Source organism: Canis lupus, chromosome 37, assembly GCF_048164855.1.
Source record: "Canis lupus baileyi chromosome 37, mCanLup2.hap1, whole genome shotgun sequence".
NCBI lineage: Eukaryota > Metazoa > Chordata > Mammalia > Carnivora > Canidae > Canis > Canis lupus.
Genome location: NC_132874.1, coordinates 22,916,918 through 22,937,672, shown reverse-complemented (window position 1 = coordinate 22,937,672; position 20,755 = coordinate 22,916,918). Strand labels below are relative to the sequence as shown.

Genomic DNA, 20,755 nt, shown 5'->3' with positions numbered 1-20,755 from the left:
TTTTTTTTTTTTGTTCAAAAGATTTTATTCTAAAAGCCTACTTCTCACATGGTGCAAGACGAAGTCTTGAGGGCACACGTGAAGCTCATGTTTAGCAAGACAACTGTCAGGCCTCACTGGAAAATTTCTTAGTGGATTTGTTTTGTCCTCTCGCCCCCTCTCTCTTTGGTCCAGAACATAAAAACACAGAAAAAGCCATTCCATTACTGCACTTTGGATGGGAGTGCAGTGGGCACTGGTTAATCATTTCTGCGGTATCAGGCGACATTCAAATGTAAATGTTGTCACACAAAATGATCCCAGACGTCTGGGGGTAAATGTTCAGCCAGCACTTCTGATTCACGCTGGGTTGCCTTTGACCAAGTTGACAGAAGAGGAGGAGGCAAAAGAGCAGAAACCAAATGAACAATTCATTTATCATCTCCATGTGTGACCAAAGCTTTCCCGCCTGCATTGGGGGTGGGGCGGGGTGGGGGCAGGGGGCGAGAAGAAGCAGAGGGGAAAGCACAAGGGGAGAAACCTCCCAGCCCAGGCCTTGCCTCCCCCGCATCTGGTCTTAGAAGAACCAAATCCAACCTGTGTAATGTGCGTTATGCAAATAAACCACCCAAATCAAGTCTTTAAAAAGAAAAGTTAACAGTTTTTTTTTTTTTTTTTTTTTTGCAAAGCCATATAACCAAGCTCCATGTCCTTCTGTCATTTCCTAACAACTCCTAGGGCTCAAGTGATTAAACGTATTTCAATTCTCGGGGAGAGGACGCAATGTGCCTTGCAGAGTTAGGAAGATAATCTAAGCTCAAAAACTCCTACGCTAGGAGCCTTTTGTCCTTCTAGGTAGATGGTATTGGTTTAAATTCTAGATGAGTCCCGGTCCTCTGCCTAACATCAGAGAGAAGAACTTAATTGGAAAGCACAGACTGAGGTCAAAATGCAGGGAGCTGAGGTCCTGATTCACCAGCTTAAAACAAAATGCTGACAAAAACTAAGTTTTCTCTGGGACATACCCTCATCTCTCTGCCTGTGGATTTTGGATTTTGTTGGCGGCCCGCTGGGGACCTCGGAGCCAGGAGCCCTTGCATCCCTGCGTCCTGGTTCCAGTGGAACTTGAATTTCAAATCAAACCTGTTACGGCTTGATATTTTACGGATATATGTCTCCTCGACATAACATCGCTCTTTCAAGAAGCCTTTGTGTACTGTCGGAGAGAAAACCAGAGGCCCAAAATGGAGTCACTCTTGCCAGGCCACGTCACCAAACTGGGGCTTAGTATCTAATCTGATTGTAGTTTCAACCTCTCCCAGGAATGTGGTTCCTCACCAGCCAGTCAGGAATTTTCTGGTCACCACCAATCAGGTCATCTGTCTCCAGGGCCCTCTCTGTCCTCCCAAAGGAGGCTGAAGTAATCTACTAATAAGACCCCTTGCTCTTTCCCCTAAAGGAGGTGACCTGGCCTAAAACAGTCCTTTGTTTTGCCAATTACTTCCCTGTCCTGTCTTCCTTCTTCCTTCCTACAAAACCTTTATTTGTGTCCAACTCCTTGAAGCTCCCCGGTACTTGCTACACGGGTGCTGCCTGCATCATGAATCAATCAATAAGGCCACTTAGATCTTTAAAACCTACGCAGTTGAATTTTTGTTATTTCACAGTAGCTAACAAATGGAGATAAAGCAAAACTAAAAAGAATATCTCATTTCATTTAGGCAACCGAATACTAAACTTGAAATGCAGAATGAAGTACAATGAGCCTCAGAAGCCATGCAAGGGAGGCCACCCCAGGTCATCCCCTATACTTTCTGGTCTTCCTATGTACAGAGGTCCCTGAAAGCATCCTCCAAGTGCGGCTTCTTTAACCCTCTGCATCAGATTTCCGTGGGGCCCTATGCCCAGACCTATGGAACCAAGACACTTATAGGATAGAGCCCCCTGAGGCCAGAGTTTAACAGGGGGATCCAAGAGATTCTGATGTACCTTCAAGGTTACGAACTTTTGTCCTTAAGTGTCAGCAAAATTGCCGGGATTTTCCATCTACCTCAAACCACCACTGCATGAGGAACACCTGTTACTGTTGGGGAGGAAAAACTTTTCTATATCCTCTTAGGTTCAATCATCAGGGCTGGTGAATTAAACTAACAATAGGTTAGCAAGAGAAAAGACAAAGTTTACTGGTGAAGGTGAGTATGCAAGGGCTCGTAAAGAAGGTGGCTTAGAGAAGTGGTTAGAATTTAGGGATTATATACCATCTTAACATGGGGAGGGAGTTAGGGTTTTAAGGAACGATAAATGGTAGGAAATGACCGCAAGATAGATGAGTGAAAGTACTGGAATGTAAGGTTTGTCTTAGTAAAGTCTGAGCAATTTCTCATCTCGGGGGACAGGAGTCATGCTTTTTGTCTGGAAGGGAAGCTTCTCTTAAAGGAGGATTTCTGACCGTTGAATTCTTTTGGAAGGATCTGCTTCGAGGCTGTCAGCAGAGTGCGGAGAAAGCTTCTTCCTGCATCTGTCCATTCTCAAATGCCTTCATCACAAAATAATCCTTATGCCACAGTGGTATAGTCTGGATCCTTCATTAGCAAATGCAGTCACCTGCATCACTGCATTTATGCCTAACTAACTACATTCTTGTCACAGAAACAAGAGTCGTTCTCATTTCACAGGGTGGCCCCCAGGAGGCTGGTTATCAAACAGGCTCCAGTCATATGGTTTATAATATTTAGAACTTGAACTCACACCTTTTGATTTTAAACACCATATTTATCCTTTAACAACAAAGCAAACAACCCCACCTTCCAAACACACTAGCTTCCTTTTAGTCATCTCTTTTCAGTAAGACTAGCACAAGTTATCACCATGACTGTTAACGAGATCAGCCCTTAGTAAACTACACTTATCGACGAGGCCTCTATCCAGTGTTTGCTGAGACATAATTACACACTCAGCAACCAGCCAAATGTCTAAGGACCATAGGTTGCTCTTGAATTGTCCATCTGCTTCCAAACCTAATGACACTGACTGATGACCACAGGGACTAGGATGTCGTTAAACCTAGTGAAGAGCTAATCATTGTCAAACACTAGTACCTGCTAAGCGAGCAGCTCTTACACAGGAAGGGAGAAAAAGGTTTCGTTTGGAAAAGGACAAGTAGAAATACAAGAGGGAACAGGAAGGAACTCATACTCTATAAATATTTAGGACATTATTTCCTTTAGTACATTTTAGACTTGGTTCGTTAATTCCTACAATCTTTTAAGAGGATTTTTTTTTTTTTTTTTTGCTGAGGAATGACACACAAATTAGAATATACAGCCTGGTGTCTGATAGCATTGAAGAAATAGCCTAGTTGCTGCAGCTTTTTCTTCCAGAATTGCACCTGTCCAATATAGCGACCACATACGACTATTTAAATTTTAACTTAATTAAAATTAAATAAAATTTAAAAAATGTAGTGGTTCGGTGGCACTAGTCACATTCCAAGTGTTCTATCGGAAGCACTGATCTAAACTCTGATGTTAAAGTGTTGAAATAAGGACACTTTGCAAACATTCTTGAGAAAATGTAAATACAAAGGAGGTTAAAATTGAACTCAAAAATTTTTTTAAATCATGAAATATTTCAAGTACTGTTGACTCTTGAACAATGAGGCGTTAAGGGGCACGGACACTCCAATGCAGTTGAACATCCAGATACAATTCTTGACTTTCTCCGCCAAACTTAACTACCAATAGCTTACTGTTGACTGGTAACATAAATGGTAAATTCGCATTTACATTTTGTATATGTTTTATGCATAGTTTTCTTACAATAAAGTATAGAGAAAGAGTGTTATTAAAAATCATAAGAGAAAATACATTTATAGTACTGCTCTGTATTTTCTTAAAAAAAAAAAAAAAACAAAACCCAACAAGCATGTATAGGTAGACTGATGCAGTTCCAACCTGTGTTGTGCAAGGATCAACTGTATAGTAAAAAAGTGTAAGAAATAACAGAAAACATGTGGGTCCCCAACACTGGGCTTGGTCAAATCTTTCCATTTGCCATCTTTTCTCTCTCTGCCTTTGCTTTCAGTGAGAAATAAAACACAACATATATATAGAAGCCCCCATTTTAACAAATCCAATAAATGCTCTACTGAGAAGTTCAAAGCCTATAAGAAATGGTGTTCAACCAAACCATGTGGTTAAGATCCTGGGCTCTGGAAGCAGACAGCATGGGTTCTAAGTTCCCTGGACAACCAAGAACAATCCTAGAATGTTTGGAGTTCCATTGAAGGTTAAAGCAAAACTAATTTGGATGCCAAAAAGTGATTCAGAAAGATCCTTCTTCTAGAGGTAGAAATGGACCACACATCTTAGAAGAACCAATTTCAAACTTAAAGCGTATTAAAGTAATTGGACACACTCTTCAATATCACAACCTTCGGTCTTTCTAGCTTCAGGAACAAGCTTCTCGCAAGCTATCAGCCCACTGTCTCCTTAGAACAGAATAAAGGGGCTTGGGTAGCTCGAAGCAAATGCACAGGAAACATGAGTTTTTCTGGCAGCTCTGGGAACCTGAGCTGAGGCAACCATCTCTCTACTCTCGGTAAATCATTCCATACGTTTTAAGTGCCAGGAAACAAGGGGACCCCTCCCTGAGCAACCTTCCATTATACAAAGAAAATGGCTATTTATCACCCAATGCCTGACAAAGATCCATTGCTAAGTCTGTAATAAATATGACCCAATCCAAATGTGAAGAATCTATGGCTTTGTCAGAATTCTTTATTCTCTTCCACGTTAATGTCACTTCTATCATGCCCTCAAATCCAGAAGAGTCCAGGCATCAGCATTTGGGGAATGAGCACAGAGGTGTTTCAATGGCCACAGAGATTGCAGCGTTTGAGAAACAAAAGCGAAGACACATGTTTGGGTTTCATGCAATCCATCTTTACTCATCCCGGGAAAATAGTTTCTTAGCAGGACACCACTCACTTCTAACTCATAAAGAAAGTACACGTACACGCCGTCTTTCCCAGGATGGGGAGTGGGACTTGTACGCACCCAGATGCGAGGCGGCATGGTCCACACGGTCAGAGCAGCTGACTACGGTAATACCCTTCCATTGTTTAGAAATGGTTCTGCCCCAGATGATCACTGTAACAGAACTGGCCTCCCTGATGCTAAACAGATATCAGTTCTTGGTTTTACACATATAACCTGCTGTACATACAGCTGAGCCTCTCCCTTATTTGGGGGTTTCCTAGTCTCTACAGCATGTAGTTTGCTATACGCTTCTTTGATTTTGGAGAATACACCACATGACCCAGAAGTGACATGGAACCAACGCTCACTGTCAGCTGTCCTATGCTACAAGGAGCTTCCATGCCAGTAGTTAAAATGTTCCAGGGGCGCCGGGCTGGCTCAGTCGGTAGAACATGGGACCCTTGATCTTCAAGAGTTGTATATTCAAGCCCGTGTTGGGTGTAGAGATTACTTAATAAAATCTTTAACCAAATAAAATAAAAAAAAAATAAAATAAAATATAAAATAAAACAAAACAAATAAAAACAAATAAAATAAAATAAAATAAATAAAATATTCCATTTATAACCAGTTCACCCTGGTCCCTCTGAACCTCTTCCCCACTGTTACCTGCTCGAAGCCAGAGACAGGCTGCTCTCGCTTAGAGGCACGGGCTCCCCTCTGGTATGTGAGTGAGGCCGCCTTGCCCTGCCATAGGTCACAACTGTCTTCCAAGTTCCAGCTCTGCATTTCTGCTTGTAAGTCTCTGCCACACTGAAAACCCAGTACTGAACATCTGGAACTAAATTCACCATGGCCACCCTCCCCGCTGCCTGCTGCCCCCCGCATAGAAGTCAACCCCTCTACTGACCTCTTCTTCTGTGTGTTGATGGCATATGCACCACTTAATGACCCAGGTAAGAGCTGGGGCCTCTTCCTCTCCCTACCTGGACCCAGTCTTTAGATCGCACAAGCTTTCTCCCTACAGATCCTCTTAGATCCACCTTATTTCTATCATACGGCTCCAGCTCAGGTGGGGTCCTTCACCTCATCCAAATCTTTTGTCACAGAGCTTACAAGATCATTCGTCAACGATGAGGTTGCTATTCAGACTGGCATCTCACTCCTACGGTCACTAGAATTCCAGCATCTGCAGCGACTCTTCTCGCTCCACCTTCCCACCACCACCCAGGCGCTGCACCTGAGCTGCGCTCCTTCCCTTGCCATCCTGCTGACTGCCTTCCGGTCTATTTTCTATGATGCCTTTGCTAATCCTAATCCTCCTGGTAACAAATGTTACCCACCTTGCAACATCCAGCTCAGGGATCCTAGGACCTGGTACAACTGATTGGGGTCAGGACACTCATCTGACATACAGCGTCCACCCCCTTGTAGCATTTAAAGAGCAACACACACATTTTAACTTTAAACATTAAGACACACAGCACTGTAGGACATTTTGAAAATATAGGTAAGTCTACATTAAGTGAATCACCAATAATCCAAATGCCCAGTGTTCATATTCCAGAGTATTCCCTCCTGATCTGTTAGAGTTATTTAAAAAACAAAACTGGTTATCAGCTTGCTCTCCTTATTTAGCACAACACTGCAAACATTTCCTCAAGCATTAAATATGCTCTTAAAACGTGATGTTTTGGGGCATCTGGGTGGCTCAGTCTGTTGAGCGACCAACTCTGATTTTGGCTCAGGTCACGATCTCAGGATCATAGGATCGAGCCCCACGTCGGAGCCTGCGTGAGAGTCTCTCTCTCCCTCTGCCCCTCCCTCCACTTGCATTCTCTCTAACACAAATAAATAAAACCTTTAAAGTGTGATATTTCTCGAGGGCATGAGGTGGGACTCAGCTACACCATGAGTTACCTTCCCCCCTGCTTCACCGCCACACATTTGGCTTCTTCCCATTGTGTACAGTCACTTTATCTAAAATGCGTAGGTATTTATCTCCTCAGATGAACCCTGACTTGCTTCAGGGTCAGGTCCTCCCAGGAAGACCCCAAGATCTAGGTACAACCGACCCAGAATGGGCCCCGGGTACATGCCAGCTGGATGAGGGACTTGAGGATTGTACCTGCTAACTCGTGAGCTGCCCCAGAGCTTACGTCTAATAGCAGAGCTGGATATAGAGTATGGAATCCAACTGCAACAGCAACACCTGCTCATTTCCCTGGGAAACCGGAAGCCGGACTCAACCACCCCATGAATTTCCCAGCGGCTTGGATCTCTGTTTGGGTCTCTTGGAGCTCTCACACTGTTTCTCTTCCAGCTCCCCCTCCTTAGTAAGAAGCACCTGCTCCCACTCACAGCTCATGCTGGACACCTAGTGATTCTTCCGGACCCTGTCTTCTTCCTCCCAAGCCATCCCTGGCCCATGTCCTCTCCCTCTCTGCCTGTCCCCATGCTGAGCTGGTCTGCTTGCCCAGCCTCAGGACGTTTGTGGCCGAAGCCTCTGCCCAGATGCGCTTCTCCTGTCCTTCCCCATCGCTAACCCTCCATGTCCCTGTAGCCTTTTTCTCTCCGCCTCATGATCTAGATCAGGTCGTCCCACATTCTTTCATACATAGCACCTGTCACACCTGGGGGACGTAACTGATTATCTGCGTAATGGGACGTAGCTCTTCTGCCCTAGACCTACGGGGACACCGTCCTACATCTTCAATACCGTGTCTCTGAGCCTCAGTGCCTATGCCACGTAGGTGTTCTGCACTCGCGGAAGGCAGGAAGGAAGTGGAGAAGGGAGGGACAGAGCTGCTTCCTGAGCATTGCCTGCTACAATGACTCCCATTTATGGGGTGGAGCCCTAACTTTACACCCAAGCCCAACTACCATCTTCCCTGGAGCAGGGGCCACATTTTCTGCGAGCTTCTGTTTTACCCTCTTGCATCTGCAAGGCTGTGCTCTGGTGGACTTGTGGCCATTGGCTTAGAATGACAACAGCAGTCTGTATCTTACTCATTTTCCTCTCACGATTCTGTATTTCGCTAGGCCACTGCCTGGTTCCTGGCTCCCATCTGTGCATCTAAGTGAGCACACACATAGGGCACTGGTCCTGTTGACAGAAGACGCATCCTGCCATTGTGCATTTACCAGCTCAGCAATTCCTTGAGTGTCCACCTTGTTTCAGAGACTGAGCTGGGTGTAGTGCTTTCTCTACTTCCAGGACCCACCTGCCAAACCCCTGAGGCTAGGCACCTCACCACAATGTCCCCTCCAAAACCAACTGAGCACCTGCCCCGGGGGAAATAGGGCTCCCAATCTTCCACCTGCATAAGGGTAACTGTGTCAGGGTCCTTGACCATGCGGACCTCCCAACCAGCCTACAGGGCAGAAGCAGTTAGGTCAGGACCAGGGCAGGGGAGAGGATGTCTGGTGTCCCTTAGATTCTTTGTTCTGGAGGGGAAGCCACTAATGCTCTCTTCCCTTCCACCCTTCACTTCAACCTTCATCACCACCCTGGAAATAGAAGCTAATCTTTCATTATCCCTTCAGAAGAGTAAACATTTCTCCCTCTGCGTAAACACGGAAGCCACAAAGCAACATCTGAGCCAGAGACACGGAAGCATGACGCTCCCTCTGGCTCTGCTAGCGCTCCTTTTCTCCCCACGGCTCTTACGTGGAACATTCCCCACTTCCCCACTTCTCGGGCACTAGCATCCAGCTGGCCTCAGGGCTACTCTCTGTTCCTTTCTTCCTCTCAGTGGAGGCCTTCAGAGCTGAGGAAGCCCAGAGCCCTCCAGGGAGGCTGCCCGCAAGCACCAGGAAGCACAGGGCCGAGTTGGAGCTTCACACTGTTCAGTGGGAACCTCCAAACAGGTTTCTATCCCTCGCTTTTCCTTCTTCCTCCCCATTCCCATTTTCTAGAACTGGCCCAAGGCAGGAAACTGAGGATCTGTCTCCCCGCCTCCTCCCTCCCTATCCTACCTACTAGAACACTCTTCAGCCCAACTGGCTCTGAGCACCAGAACACAAAGCCAAAGCCGCAGGAGAGCCCTGGAACCCTCTCTAGGATGTGGATGGCCTACGAGGCATCCCCCGTGGGCCCTGAATTATTATAGGGCCCAAATAGTCCTTCCTTCCTCCTCCTCCACCTCCTCACAGCCTGGCTTGCAGTTAGGCTAACAGTTATGTTTGACATAAGGTGTTTGTATCAGATTAAAATGCATCATCCCTCTTCCCACACACAATTGTGTTTCTGTTTGGTGAAGAATACTGAACACCCAACCGAGTACTTTAAATATCCCTGAGTCTGGGGAGGCAGAAGAGGACAGAGATGAAGAAGGATTCTTAGAACTACTTAGAAATAAGCAGAACATGGAAGTAGGAAACTCATTTTCAGTGGGCGGTGCAACCTAATACCACCAGGACACATATTTGCTTGTTGCTCCCACTTCTCTCCAGCTATAGACCGAGGAGAGTCAACCTGTGCTGAGTCTTGACACCTCTGACACCTGCCAGAAGACGAGCACACTCACCTCCGACCCTCCTCGTCGGCTAACAACCCTAACACTCCGTTGATTCTGAGTCCGTGTTCCCTGGGGTAGACAAAAGCCCGGGGAGGGCAGGGCTGACATGACATTTTTTCCAAGTACTCCACATGGGGACCCAGTACACACATTCCAGCAACAAAAGTTTCACGATACAACCCCTGACACTCTTACTGTGTGCCATATACTAAATTATATTTTTTTTCTTTTAAGATGCTAAGAAGGATCCCCCAAATGGGTCTTATTACTGACTAATGTGTTAAGAAGTGCGGCTTGAAAATGCTGCCTTACGATCAAGTTTGGAATCATTTCTCAGCCTTTTTGGCTGAGAGCAAGGGTAATGCAGAGCTCAGAAAACTATGACCCGCGGGCCAAATCCCACCCGAGGCCTGTTTTGCACCTCTTGCTGCCTATTTTTATTTGGCGTGTGAGCTAAGAATGGTTTTTACATTTTTAAATGGCTCCAAACAACCCAAAGAAGAATAATATTTCTTGTGTGAAATTTATGTGAAATTCACATTTCAGCGTCTGCCAACAACGTTTCACTGGAACTCGGCCACGCTCATTCACTCCAGAGTGTGCGCGGCTGCCGTGCGCCCAGAATGCCGGTGCCGAGCCGTGTGACACCAGCTGCGTGGCCCACGTGGCCTGAAACACGGAGTTTCTGACCCTTTACGGAAGAAGCGCGCCGGCGTGTGCTCTAAGGCTAGGCCAGGTGCAGACGGGATTATCTGGGTAATTGGTCAAATTGGTTGCCAGACCTAGGAGGTCACGGTTCTACTCCAGTTTGTAACAGCAAAATCAGTGGTATCACTTAAAGAAAGCAAATCATGATTTTTATTTGGGGAGCAGAGCCCTCAAGGGGGCTGAGCCACCTTCCTATCGGGGAGAGGACGCAAGTGGAATTTCTCAGGGCCTCGGGGAGACAGCCCTTCTCACTCAGGAGCTCCGAGGGCCGTCAGTTAGCATCGGCAAAGGGCATTTTAATTTTTCACGCTCTTCTCTTTCTGAGGCATTCGATTCGTTGGTGGAAGAGGAAGATTTTTAAAAAGCCATCCCTTTTGCGTTTAGTAACTGGCAATCCTGAGCCTGCATTTCCTCTACAAGAAGTTACACCAGGCGGATCAGAACGAATTTCACTTAAAATTCAAGGAACCAACATCAGCTGAAAAGTACTCTCAGAGTGGCTGCAAACAAAGGCCTCGGAAAAGGCTAATGCCATTTGTATAGAATTTCAGGAAAGAAAGTGAGAGCCGGAGAGGCCCCGAAGCTAAAGCCCGGCTTTTGTGAGGCTCACACTGCATAGAAAAGCAATCTCCCTGTTAGCATCGCAGCCCAGAGTTCTTTGTGCAGTGTAATCGGAGTACGGTGGAAAATGCGGGGGATTTAGCCTCTTGGGGGGGGGGGAGGGGAGGAGGGGAGAAGGAAAAGGTAAGGGGAAAAGTAATCTGATGTTATGGCTCACGCTGGCAGAAAGACAAATCTCAAGGTTTACGGGGGTGGGCGGGCCGCGCGGGCCCGGGGCTCCCCACCCGGGGTTCCGTCTGGGAATGCCGCGCCAGGCGGAGCCGTCACCGCGTGTGCACGGTCGGAACTAAGGAGCAGCCACTGTGGCGGGATAAATGGCCCTTTCTTCCCCCACCTCCATTGCCACCCAACCCCAGCAGCTCTAGGAACCTCTCCTCTTTGCCTGCCCCAGCTTCAGCTCAGGAATGTGCCACTGGCTACTTGGAAGACTCCCCACGTAGCCCCCCAAGTCCTCCCCTGCCCCCCGCAGCAGTTGGCCTCATGGAGGCCATAATTTGTTGTTTGGTACCAAAGTGGTAGCCAAGGAGCCTTGGTGCTTCCTTGTGGGCAGTCAGGAGGCCAAGGCTCTGAGATATTCTCATCAGATATGCTTACCCCCACACGGGCAGGGTGAAGGAAGACAATGCCAAGGCCTGTGTCTCTCTCTGCAGATGGTGGGACCCTCCTGAGGCAGCCCTAGTTCCCTTGGGGCAGCAGCAAGTAGGAGAGCAGGAAGGAGCGCTCAGGGTTGATGCTCGCCCAAGGCCCAACTGGCAGGGCTGCTGCTTCTCCCGACATATGTGAGATGAGAGTTGAGATGAAAGCTTTCCCAACCCCCCGCTGCTGGAAGGTGGGCAACAGAGGTGGAGAGCAAACCTGGGCCTATGGGGACCGCAGGGAAGGGTAGGTCATGAAAGGAGAAGTGCCTCTTGTCCTGTTCTGACAGGGAAGCGCGCACACGCACAGTGACACGGTGGACACGCCAAGCTTCAACTCTAACAGCGGTGTACGACAAAAGGGAAAGAAAGCTCATTGCAAGGGTCCAGTCTCTCCAGGTCCTGCTCTTTGTCTCTACCTCAGCCTCATTTTTCCACCTGGGTATCAGAAACCTCCACCGGGACTCCCCCGAATCATGGAAAACGGAATCACTTGGGTCCTTAAGTCACATTCTCACATCATGTGAAAATTGCCAATGTCTCAGCAGCAAGTTGGAGTTCTAAGAACGATTAGTGCTGCTTACCAGTATTTTTTTTTTTTTAAAAAGGACTGCAATTCTGTTATGAATCTCAGTGAGGGCTTTTTGCTGAGACGGGAAAGCATGTAGTGAAAGCCCAGTTTGCACAAGAGTTTGGAAACACCCCCGGGTTCGCCAGGCACTCAAGTTGAGAGCACTGCAAACATCTGTGCGGGTATCAGATAGCCCCCCGACCTCCCTGCTGCTGACAACCAACCGCTGCCCACCGGCTGTGCTTCAACAGAACTCTGTTGCTGGGAACAGGGCGGGCGGAAAGTCTTACTTAAAAGTGAAGGCGGTAAGTAAATATAATTACTGTACAAATATTGACTGTCCCACAACACATTGGACGGAGCTAAGACTTGCCAACACTCTGCTTAATCTAAAATCAGACATGACTTGCTAAGGTCCAAAGGAATAACCTTTATCTCCTGGAAGAAGGGATGGCAGAGGGTGGCCAAGCACACATGACTGGGGGCTTCCCCTGGCTGCCTGCGTTGAAACCTGGTTCTCCAATAAGTGCACAGAAACAGAGAAGCTCTGTTAGATTCCCCACACCACAGCCAGAACTCCAATTACGAGGGGCTTCCGTCCCCCGAGTCCCCCAGTTGCCAAATTCACCCTTCTCTGGGGCTGTTTTAGTCTGCTTTTTTTTCTTTAAGATTTTATTTATTTATTCATGAGAGACAGAGAACGAGGCAGAGACACAGGCGGAGGGAGGAGCAGGCTCCCTGCAGGGAGCCTGATGTGGGACTCGATCCCGGGACCCCGGGGTCATGACCTGAGCCCGAGGCAGGCGCTCTACTGCTGGCCACCCAGGTGCCCCTGTGGCTGTTTTAGTTTAAACAACTGCCTGCATCTCCTCAGAACCTCAGAATCTGTCATGTCACGTGGCCAAAGCAGCCTGGATTGTCCCCAACCGAGAATGCAGAGACCCTGGGCTTTGAGGCATCCTACTGCTGTGATTGAGGTGTCTTGCTACCCTTTTTTTTTAAAAAAAAAATCACATAGATATAGTTACCAGAAAAAAAGTCCAGCTGAAAACATAAAGACTAGAAGTACTGGGGTTTGGAGGTGGTGGTGAGGGAGAGAATGTTAAGCAGACCCACCCCCCCCCCCCAGTGAGGACCCCATGTGGGACTTGATCTCACACCCTGAGATCATGACATGAGCTGAAGTCAAGAGGCCGATGCTTACTGAGCCACCCAAGCACCCCTAGAACTACTAGGATTTTGGTCCTCAAATCACCAAATGGGTCAAGTGTTGCTCTCCCAGGGCAGGGATGGCCTCCTCTTACGGAAGCTTCTGACAAGTTCCTTCTGTTCCTCCAACTGCCACCCCAATGCGCTCATGTCAGTCTTGCTCCCAGGACTGCTGTACCCAAGGGCCCCGATGCAGGGAGCCCCTGCAGCCCCTTTCTTAGTAGGGGTGGACCCCTCTTCTCCACCAGTGAACGTCTCCAGGATCCCAGCTCTGGCCCCGAGCATAACAGCACCGAAGAAACCACACGCAAGGACTCCTTGCACATCCTAGCCAGTGATTTTTCTAGATCTCCTGTGCGTGGACTGTTTTGCTTTTTCTAAGAAGACAAGGGTGAAAAATACCGTTCCTTGGGCAGCTTGACTCCTCGAATGTGTTCCCTAGAGTGACAATCGGCAAAAGCATCTTCCGATCAGGTAAAGCTCGTTGGCCGACTTGAATGGCTCGTGGGGATTTCAATGATAATCACACCTATTTATTCCTCAGAGTTGGCAAGTCCAAGGCAAGAGCCCCATGAAAGGGTCAGGGAAAACTTCCAACCCAGAAACACACAGACCGCTTAGCGTGACGGGATGGAACTGATCCTTTCCCCCTAGAGGCAAAGATACTCCTTTCAAGAGGACTTAGTGGTAGATTCAACAGAAGATGCACATTTGCCAAGAAGCCAGGAAATAAGGGCACTCTGACACTGTCCCTTCTCCTGCCTTTGGTTTAATGGCACCTTTACCTAAAGGTGAAGGAAAGAAAATCCCAGAAAGCTTGACATCCTCCTTCTCCCCTGTCCCCACTGCATTCAGTGTGTGCCTCCATCGTAGCGAATACCGTAGTGCGGTCAGATGCTAGCGTCCGACTAGAGCCTGTGCCTCAATGGCAGGACAATGTCTTTTTATCTTCAGAGTCCCAGCATCCAGCCAGCGCTCAATAAATGGTGACACACCATTTGTTAGTGGATGAACTACATCCATAAATCAAAACACGGTCTCTGGGTTTTAGGAGATGCCCATTCAGAGTCTTAGGGGAAAGACAAGGAGTTGGAGGGGTTGCTCAGATTTCAATTATTCACACCACCTCTAATTTCCTACTAATCAATCAAATAATTAGTGAATGTCTACAATGGGGAAGGTACTGTGCTGGGCCATGTTACCATGTAATTGGTTGCTGAATCTCATAATTCAATGTCATCTTCTTCAATTAATACTCATCCTTCCACATCAATTAAGAGAGTAGCTTTGTTGGTTCATGGGTAGGCAAGATAGCGTAGTAGAAAAAGTAATGATCTGAGGGCCGGAGGGGTTAGATCGTTGATTCTGTCTCTAAAAGCACGATGTGTTTGCGTGCATCTGGGCTGCACATTTTCATTTAAATTGGAAACAGGAAAAATACCCAGGCTTCTGTTATTGAGCTCACAAAAATGAAAACAAAACAACATAACAAAGAGCCCGAAACAAAACACTGCCTCTGCCTGTACAGCATGTTAGTATTTAAATCCTTATCTTCGGGTTCTTATCCTCCAGCAGCTTGGAAATGGTCTCCTCCCTTTGTGGTCACTGCCCTCGCCAATCAACAGAATAATCTCACTCCCCGATACCGGGTGGAATCTCTTCATCTTTATGTTGTGAAATAAGATGAACGGGGGAGGCCGTAGCACCATCCGTTTCCTTATCTCCGCGCTGAAAATCTGAAGTGAGAGCACCAGAGGAAAGAGATGAATGTGTTCCGTACGGCTTAAGCCTTTGAACTTAAAATAAAAAACCGGAGAAGACAAATTTCCAAACTTTAACACAGACGAAATAGAACCATGTTGTTCAATCCTGAGCAAACCCTAACGATCAAGATTGACGTCATTCCGGTTCATTCCTTCTATACCTGTCAACAGGTAGGAGCCTCCCGAACATGAAGCTGAGTTTTAAGAAAGAAAGAGGAGGAGGAGGAGGAGAAAGAAGAAGAAAGATGGAGAAAGAAGAAAGAAGAAGGAGGAGAAGAAGGAGAGGAAGGAGGAAAAGGAGGGGGAGGAGGAGGAGGGGGAGGAGGGGGAGAAAGAGGAGGAGGAGGAGGAGAAAGAAGAAGAAAGACGAAGAAGGAGGAGAAGAAGGAGAGGGAGGAGGAAAAGGAGGGGGAGGAGGAGAGGGAGGAGGAGGAGGTGGAGGGGGGAGAAGGGAGAGGAGGGGGAGAAAGAAGAAGAAAGGAAGTTCAACAAGAACAAAGTAGGGTGCCACTTATTTTGAGCCTTTTAAACAGGTGAAACGGCACCCACGGGTTCGAGACACCGGTGAGGGATGAGGAGAGACGTGGTAAAACCGAAGGGGATTCCTGGGGACGGGAGCCGGCAACGCGAACCTTCTGGGAACAGCGGGAGGAGGAGGACTGAACTACAAATGCCTCATTTCTGGGTCCGGGAGGTGGGTGCGCGGTACTGACGCCTGCCCTGCTCCACAGTCATCGTACAGGGAGAAACCCAAGCCCACACGCGCCTCTGGCCCAGCTGCCAGCACCCCGCGGGGTGTGGGAGCCAGGCCGCGGGAAGGGCCGGCCTCCGGGCGGGGGTCCCCGCAGCGCCTCCCCCTTGGCCGGTTCGGCCCCCGGGGCTGGGTTTCCCGGGGCCAGGAGCTGCTGGGGCAGCTGGGGCCACGCAGGCCCTCCCGCCCGTGGCGCGGCCGCGGGCTCTGCAGAGCAACCACCCCCCGAAATACGGCGGGTGTCCGGTTACGCCCGAGCCCTGCAGAGCCCTCTCAGTCCTATAAATAGGACTATGAACATCACCCCCACCTCCGACATGGGGAGTGGCCCCCTGGAAGGTCACAGTGATGCCAGGCGGCACCTCCGAGGGGCGCGGGTTCGGGACGCCAGCCTCGGGCCGCGGCAGCCCAGACCACGCGGCCGGGCAGCGCACAACCCAGGACTGCGGCCCAGAAGAGGAAGCCACGCAGAACAGGCGACAGCGCAGGCACCGAGGAAGCGCTCACACGTCGGGCAGCGCCCACAGAACATGCCCGCGTCAAAGATCCAGCAGCACCGAAATGCCACGGGAGCGCTGATCACTGCTTTGGCCAAATAAACCCTCCCTTACCTCAAACAAAGGTCACATGCACCGTAAAACCCCCACTGCCAACAACCAGCTGCAGGACCGGTCAGGGCCCGGGGCAAGGCTTTGCTAATGATCACCCCCGGCTTTCACCTGCGAACACGCGCGGCCCGGCCGTGGGCCCCGGGTCAGTCCCTCATCAAGCAGCAGGAGGCAGGGACTTCGGGCACACGGCAGGCGCGCGTTCCCTAGCTCGTCACACGCTGCGCTAGCCACGGTCCCAACTCTTTCAAAAACTCAGCTCCATATACTGTGCTGGTGATGCCTTTCTAAATATCAAAAATAATAATAATAATAATTAAAAGCATGTCATAAATAGAAATGGACAGTCATTCTTGCTGCCTTTCTTTCTTTTTTCTTTTAGATCAGATTAAAATCTCCTTCAGTTAAAGACCATTGGACGCCCCATGCCCGGCTCCTGACCCGGAGAAAACACTGAATAATGGTGAATAAGGGAAAACGGAATGACAGCTGTGCATAATAAGTGCATTCCGTCTGCTTGCGGAGCCAGGAGGACGCAGCAGTGCCGTGCAGGGGAGAGGCAGGAGGAGCCCCTGGCCTCGGGGGCTGGCAGTCGGATGGAGGCGGCTCAAGGCCGGGAGACAAGGCCCTCCCTAGGGGAGATGCCTCTGCGGCAGGAGCCAGTCCGCCAGGAGACGCCACTTTGCACCTGCTAGGATGGCACCAAGGTGGGGAAGTTGGAGCCTCTGGGCACCGCTGGTGGCAACGCGACATGGCACAGCGGCGGCGGAAAACAGAAGGCTGGAGCCTCAGCAAGTTAAACGCAGGATTACCATACGACCCAGCAATTCCGTGGGTACCCTGGAAACATACCCCAAATAACTGGGAGCGGGGACTCCAAAAGATACTTGTGTACTCGTGTTCGGCACGAACAGCGTTACTCACGGTGGCCAAAATGTGGGGACAACCCGAATGTCCACCCACGAACGCACGTTAGATAAAACAGGGAACATGCCTGGAACAGGACAGCGTTCCGTCTTAAAAAGGAAGTTAGGCTCAGAGGAATAAGCCAGTCACGAAAAGGATTAATGCCGTATGATCCTGCTTACAGGAGGTCCCCAGAGTCACCCCAATCACAGAGACAGAAAGCACAAGGGCGGCTGCCCGGGGCCGGGGGCACGGAGACGCAAGAGGTCGGTTTAACGGGTACAAGTTCAGTGTTGCAAGATGAAAAGGTTCTGGAGATGAAGGGCAACAACGTGAAGCACTCTAGAATGGTTAAAATGGTAAATTTTATGTTATGTGTATTTTACCATAATGATAATAATACTAATACTAATACTACTAATAATAATAATAATAAATCCTCCCCTCAAACAAACAAAAGACCAAAATTTAAAGTAGGTGTATTTGCCCTTGGGAACTGGGCCCCCCGCGGTCTGTGCCCGGCCCAGCCCTATGCTACCCACGCAAGAAGGATCCTCGCGCAGGCCCCTCTTCTCCTTCGGGAGGATCGGAAAAACTCAATCACCACGAGGTGGAACGATCCACAGAGCCTGCTGTGCTCAGTTCTCAGTCCGGTGTGGCTTAAAACAGAGGATTACCTTCGAGTGGTGAGCTTTTGGCACGGGCCCAGGCGCAGGGGGTGGTTGGTTTGGGGCCTTTTCACCCCTGGGGTCGGCCCTGACAATCTCACTCCACGCATCCCCGTGCTTGGCTTGTCCGGACCTGCTTGCTCACCTGAGCCTCGGACGCTGTCCCAGGTCGTCAGGGAACGGAGGGCAGGAGCTGAGCCCTCTGTGCCATGGACAGGCTCCCCCAGACAGACGCCAGGGAGGTGGGCATCCTGCCTGGGCCAAGAGCAGGCTGGGGAGGGCGAGCTGAGGGGGGCTTCCCCGGGATGGGGGCGAGGGGCGCCCCGAGCTGCGGGGGGCAGTCAGGAAGAGGAGCGCAAGGCCGGAGGGACCCCACGTCCGGGCTACAGAGAGCACCCCGCGTTTTACACGTCCACGGTTCACGTATTTTCTGTTTCTATGTATTTTAGGCTTGCCCCCAAGTGAAATGGCTCAGCTGACGTAGGACCTGGACCAGCTGGGATTCAGACCAGGGCTTCCTTCCCCTCCAGAAGCCCCGGAGCTGCACCTCACAAGGCGTACATACCCTCTGCATCGCCTTTCTACCAAAACAATGACCCACAACCAAACGGCACCTTGAGAGGGAGGACGCTGGGTCCCCCAAGCCCTCCCTTTTTAAAACAAGTTTTACGATGGTTCCTACATCACTTTTCATCTTTAAAAAAAAAAAAACTAGAATGAATTAAATCTGGCCAATGGGTGCTTTAGCCCACGTCCTGTCTTTCTCTGTCACAACCTCAAGTGCCTTGTGTCACCTCAAACAGCATCACTGTTGGCCAGGTAAGGACCAGCCCGTCGCGGTGATGGAGACGTCTAAAAGGTAGCAGCTGGGGGCCAAGATCCTGAGAGGGAACGGGGACCCTACCTGTTACCAGTTCCATCTCCAAAATTCTGGGGTTTGGGTCTCCAGGTTTGTACTTTTGACCCCAGTTTCCTAGAGGGCCAGGGACAGGGCTGATGCCCTGGCGAGGTCTCTCCGTACCACCAACCCCTCACTCTCCTCCGGAAGGGCCAGGAACATCCTATCTGTGAAGCACAGGCTTGACAACAACCGCGTTCTTTGCCAACATGCTTTCTGTTGAATCGCGTTGGACAGTAAGAAACACAAGGACACCTCAATGGACGCACAAGCCATCCGTGCAGTAAGCGCTAGCGAAGTGTGACACAGGAGCCAATTCCCATGCTAACAGTTAGGAGCGTGTGGACGCAGTCCCTACCCTGGGGGAACTACAATCAGATCCAGAACACACCCCAAATCCCAATATCGTGCTGCCTCGGGCTGCCACGCAGAGACCATAACACACGTTCTTCAGAGGTTCATATGGGTACGAGTGAAATCAAAGGCTCTGCGAACCCTTATCAGGTATGCATGTGCGCACACACGCATGCACACACACATCATCATCGTAAGGTACATACAAAGTCCATTAGTACACATTTCAACCAGGCATTGAAACACCTACTGAGGGAAGCCCTCCTTGACCCAAATGGGTGTTCCAGGGGCAAGGGCCTGCTGGGGTGCTCGCTTGTAGGGTCTCTCCATGGAGCCAGACTCTGTAGGATTAGGACTGATGAGCCTCACAAAGCTCCAGACCCATCTTTTTAAAAAAGATAGCGCAGGGCCAGAGATCTGGGGCCAGGAGGAGATCCTCAGTCTGTCGTCCACGAACGTGGTCTGTCTCTCCAGTGCTCACACTGAGCCGCAGAAAACGGTGGCCCAGCTGTAGGTCCCAGAAGCCTGCAGCACTCCTGTTAACCAGGAGAGGAAATCTTAATTAAGTGTAGATGTCAGAGTACGGTCAGATCAAGATTTCTGAGGGCAAAGGGAGCAGGGTGGCGGGGAAGCTCTGTGCCAGCCTCTGCCACGGGCCGGCCTCTCCATTGCCACGGGTGTGAATGAAATATTAAACGGGCTCAGCCAATTAATGGCCTTTCAATGATGGATGCTCAGAGGCCGAGGAACTGAGTTTTGATCCACATTTGCACTTGATGGCTCAGCAGTCGGCCGGAAGCAGTCTCCTGTTCTGCTGTTAGCATTCTGCTCACCCCCCTTCCCACCAAGCTGGCAGCGCTCGGTGGGACCTGTGCCCACCACGGCTTCTGGAAGGGCAGGGCCAGCCCCGGCAGCCTGGTCCTGGTGCCTAAAGCAGGTGCCGTTCCTGCCCGAAGAAGCCTAACGAGGGCCTTTCACCGCTACCCCAGGGCCTGCCCGCCCACAACTTCTGGAAAGGTCAGAAATGGGCTTTCCACTCAGCTGAGGACAAGAGGTGTCTTTTGTGTGTGTGTGTGTGTGTGTGTGTGTGTGTGTGTGTGTGGCTGTGCTCCAATAAAACTTTATTTACAAAAACAAGTGGCGGGCCATAGTTTGCCGAGCTCTGCTCCAGAGGCAGCAGTGAATGGGGTCATCGTTAGCAGACAATTGCAGGGAACAGGGTGTGGTGGGTGGTGGGAGATGGCGAGATGAGGACCCGATCCAGGGGCTGCAAATAGAGGCCAGAACGCCACATTCTTTTTCAATTTGGAAGGCGTTGTTCAGAGAATATTTATTTTGCTTCACATTACCATGAGCTGATGGTTGGGCCAGACCAGGAGAACCTTAACTTCTGCGGTTCTTCTAAGATGGGATCATTAGAATTGCAATTTCAGTATTTGAAATCTAACAACTGGCCTCAGTTGTTGTTGTTTTTTTTTTTCTCCTTTAGGACCCTTTCTCTTTGTTTTGTTTTGTTTTTGTTTTTTTTTTTTTTTAAATGACTGTGACCACCTAAGCAGTGGCAATTTTCTCCTGTGACTCAGCT

The 20,755-nt window shown here is 49.4% G+C and overlaps 1 protein-coding gene and 1 long non-coding RNA gene across 5 annotated transcripts in view; one reads left to right on the top strand and one right to left on the bottom strand.

Annotated features, from left to right (window-relative positions):
* Positions 1-20,755, bottom strand: part of SLC22A23 (solute carrier family 22 member 23) — a 163,950-nt gene that overhangs the window by 60,625 nt on the left and 82,570 nt on the right. The gene's annotated exons all lie outside the window — the stretch shown is intronic.
* LOC140626113 (uncharacterized) lies at positions 4,221-6,875 on the top strand. The gene is made up of 3 exons (XR_012025327.1): positions 4,221-5,083; positions 5,715-5,914; positions 6,068-6,875. It is a non-coding gene; the product is annotated as an uncharacterized lncRNA (long non-coding RNA).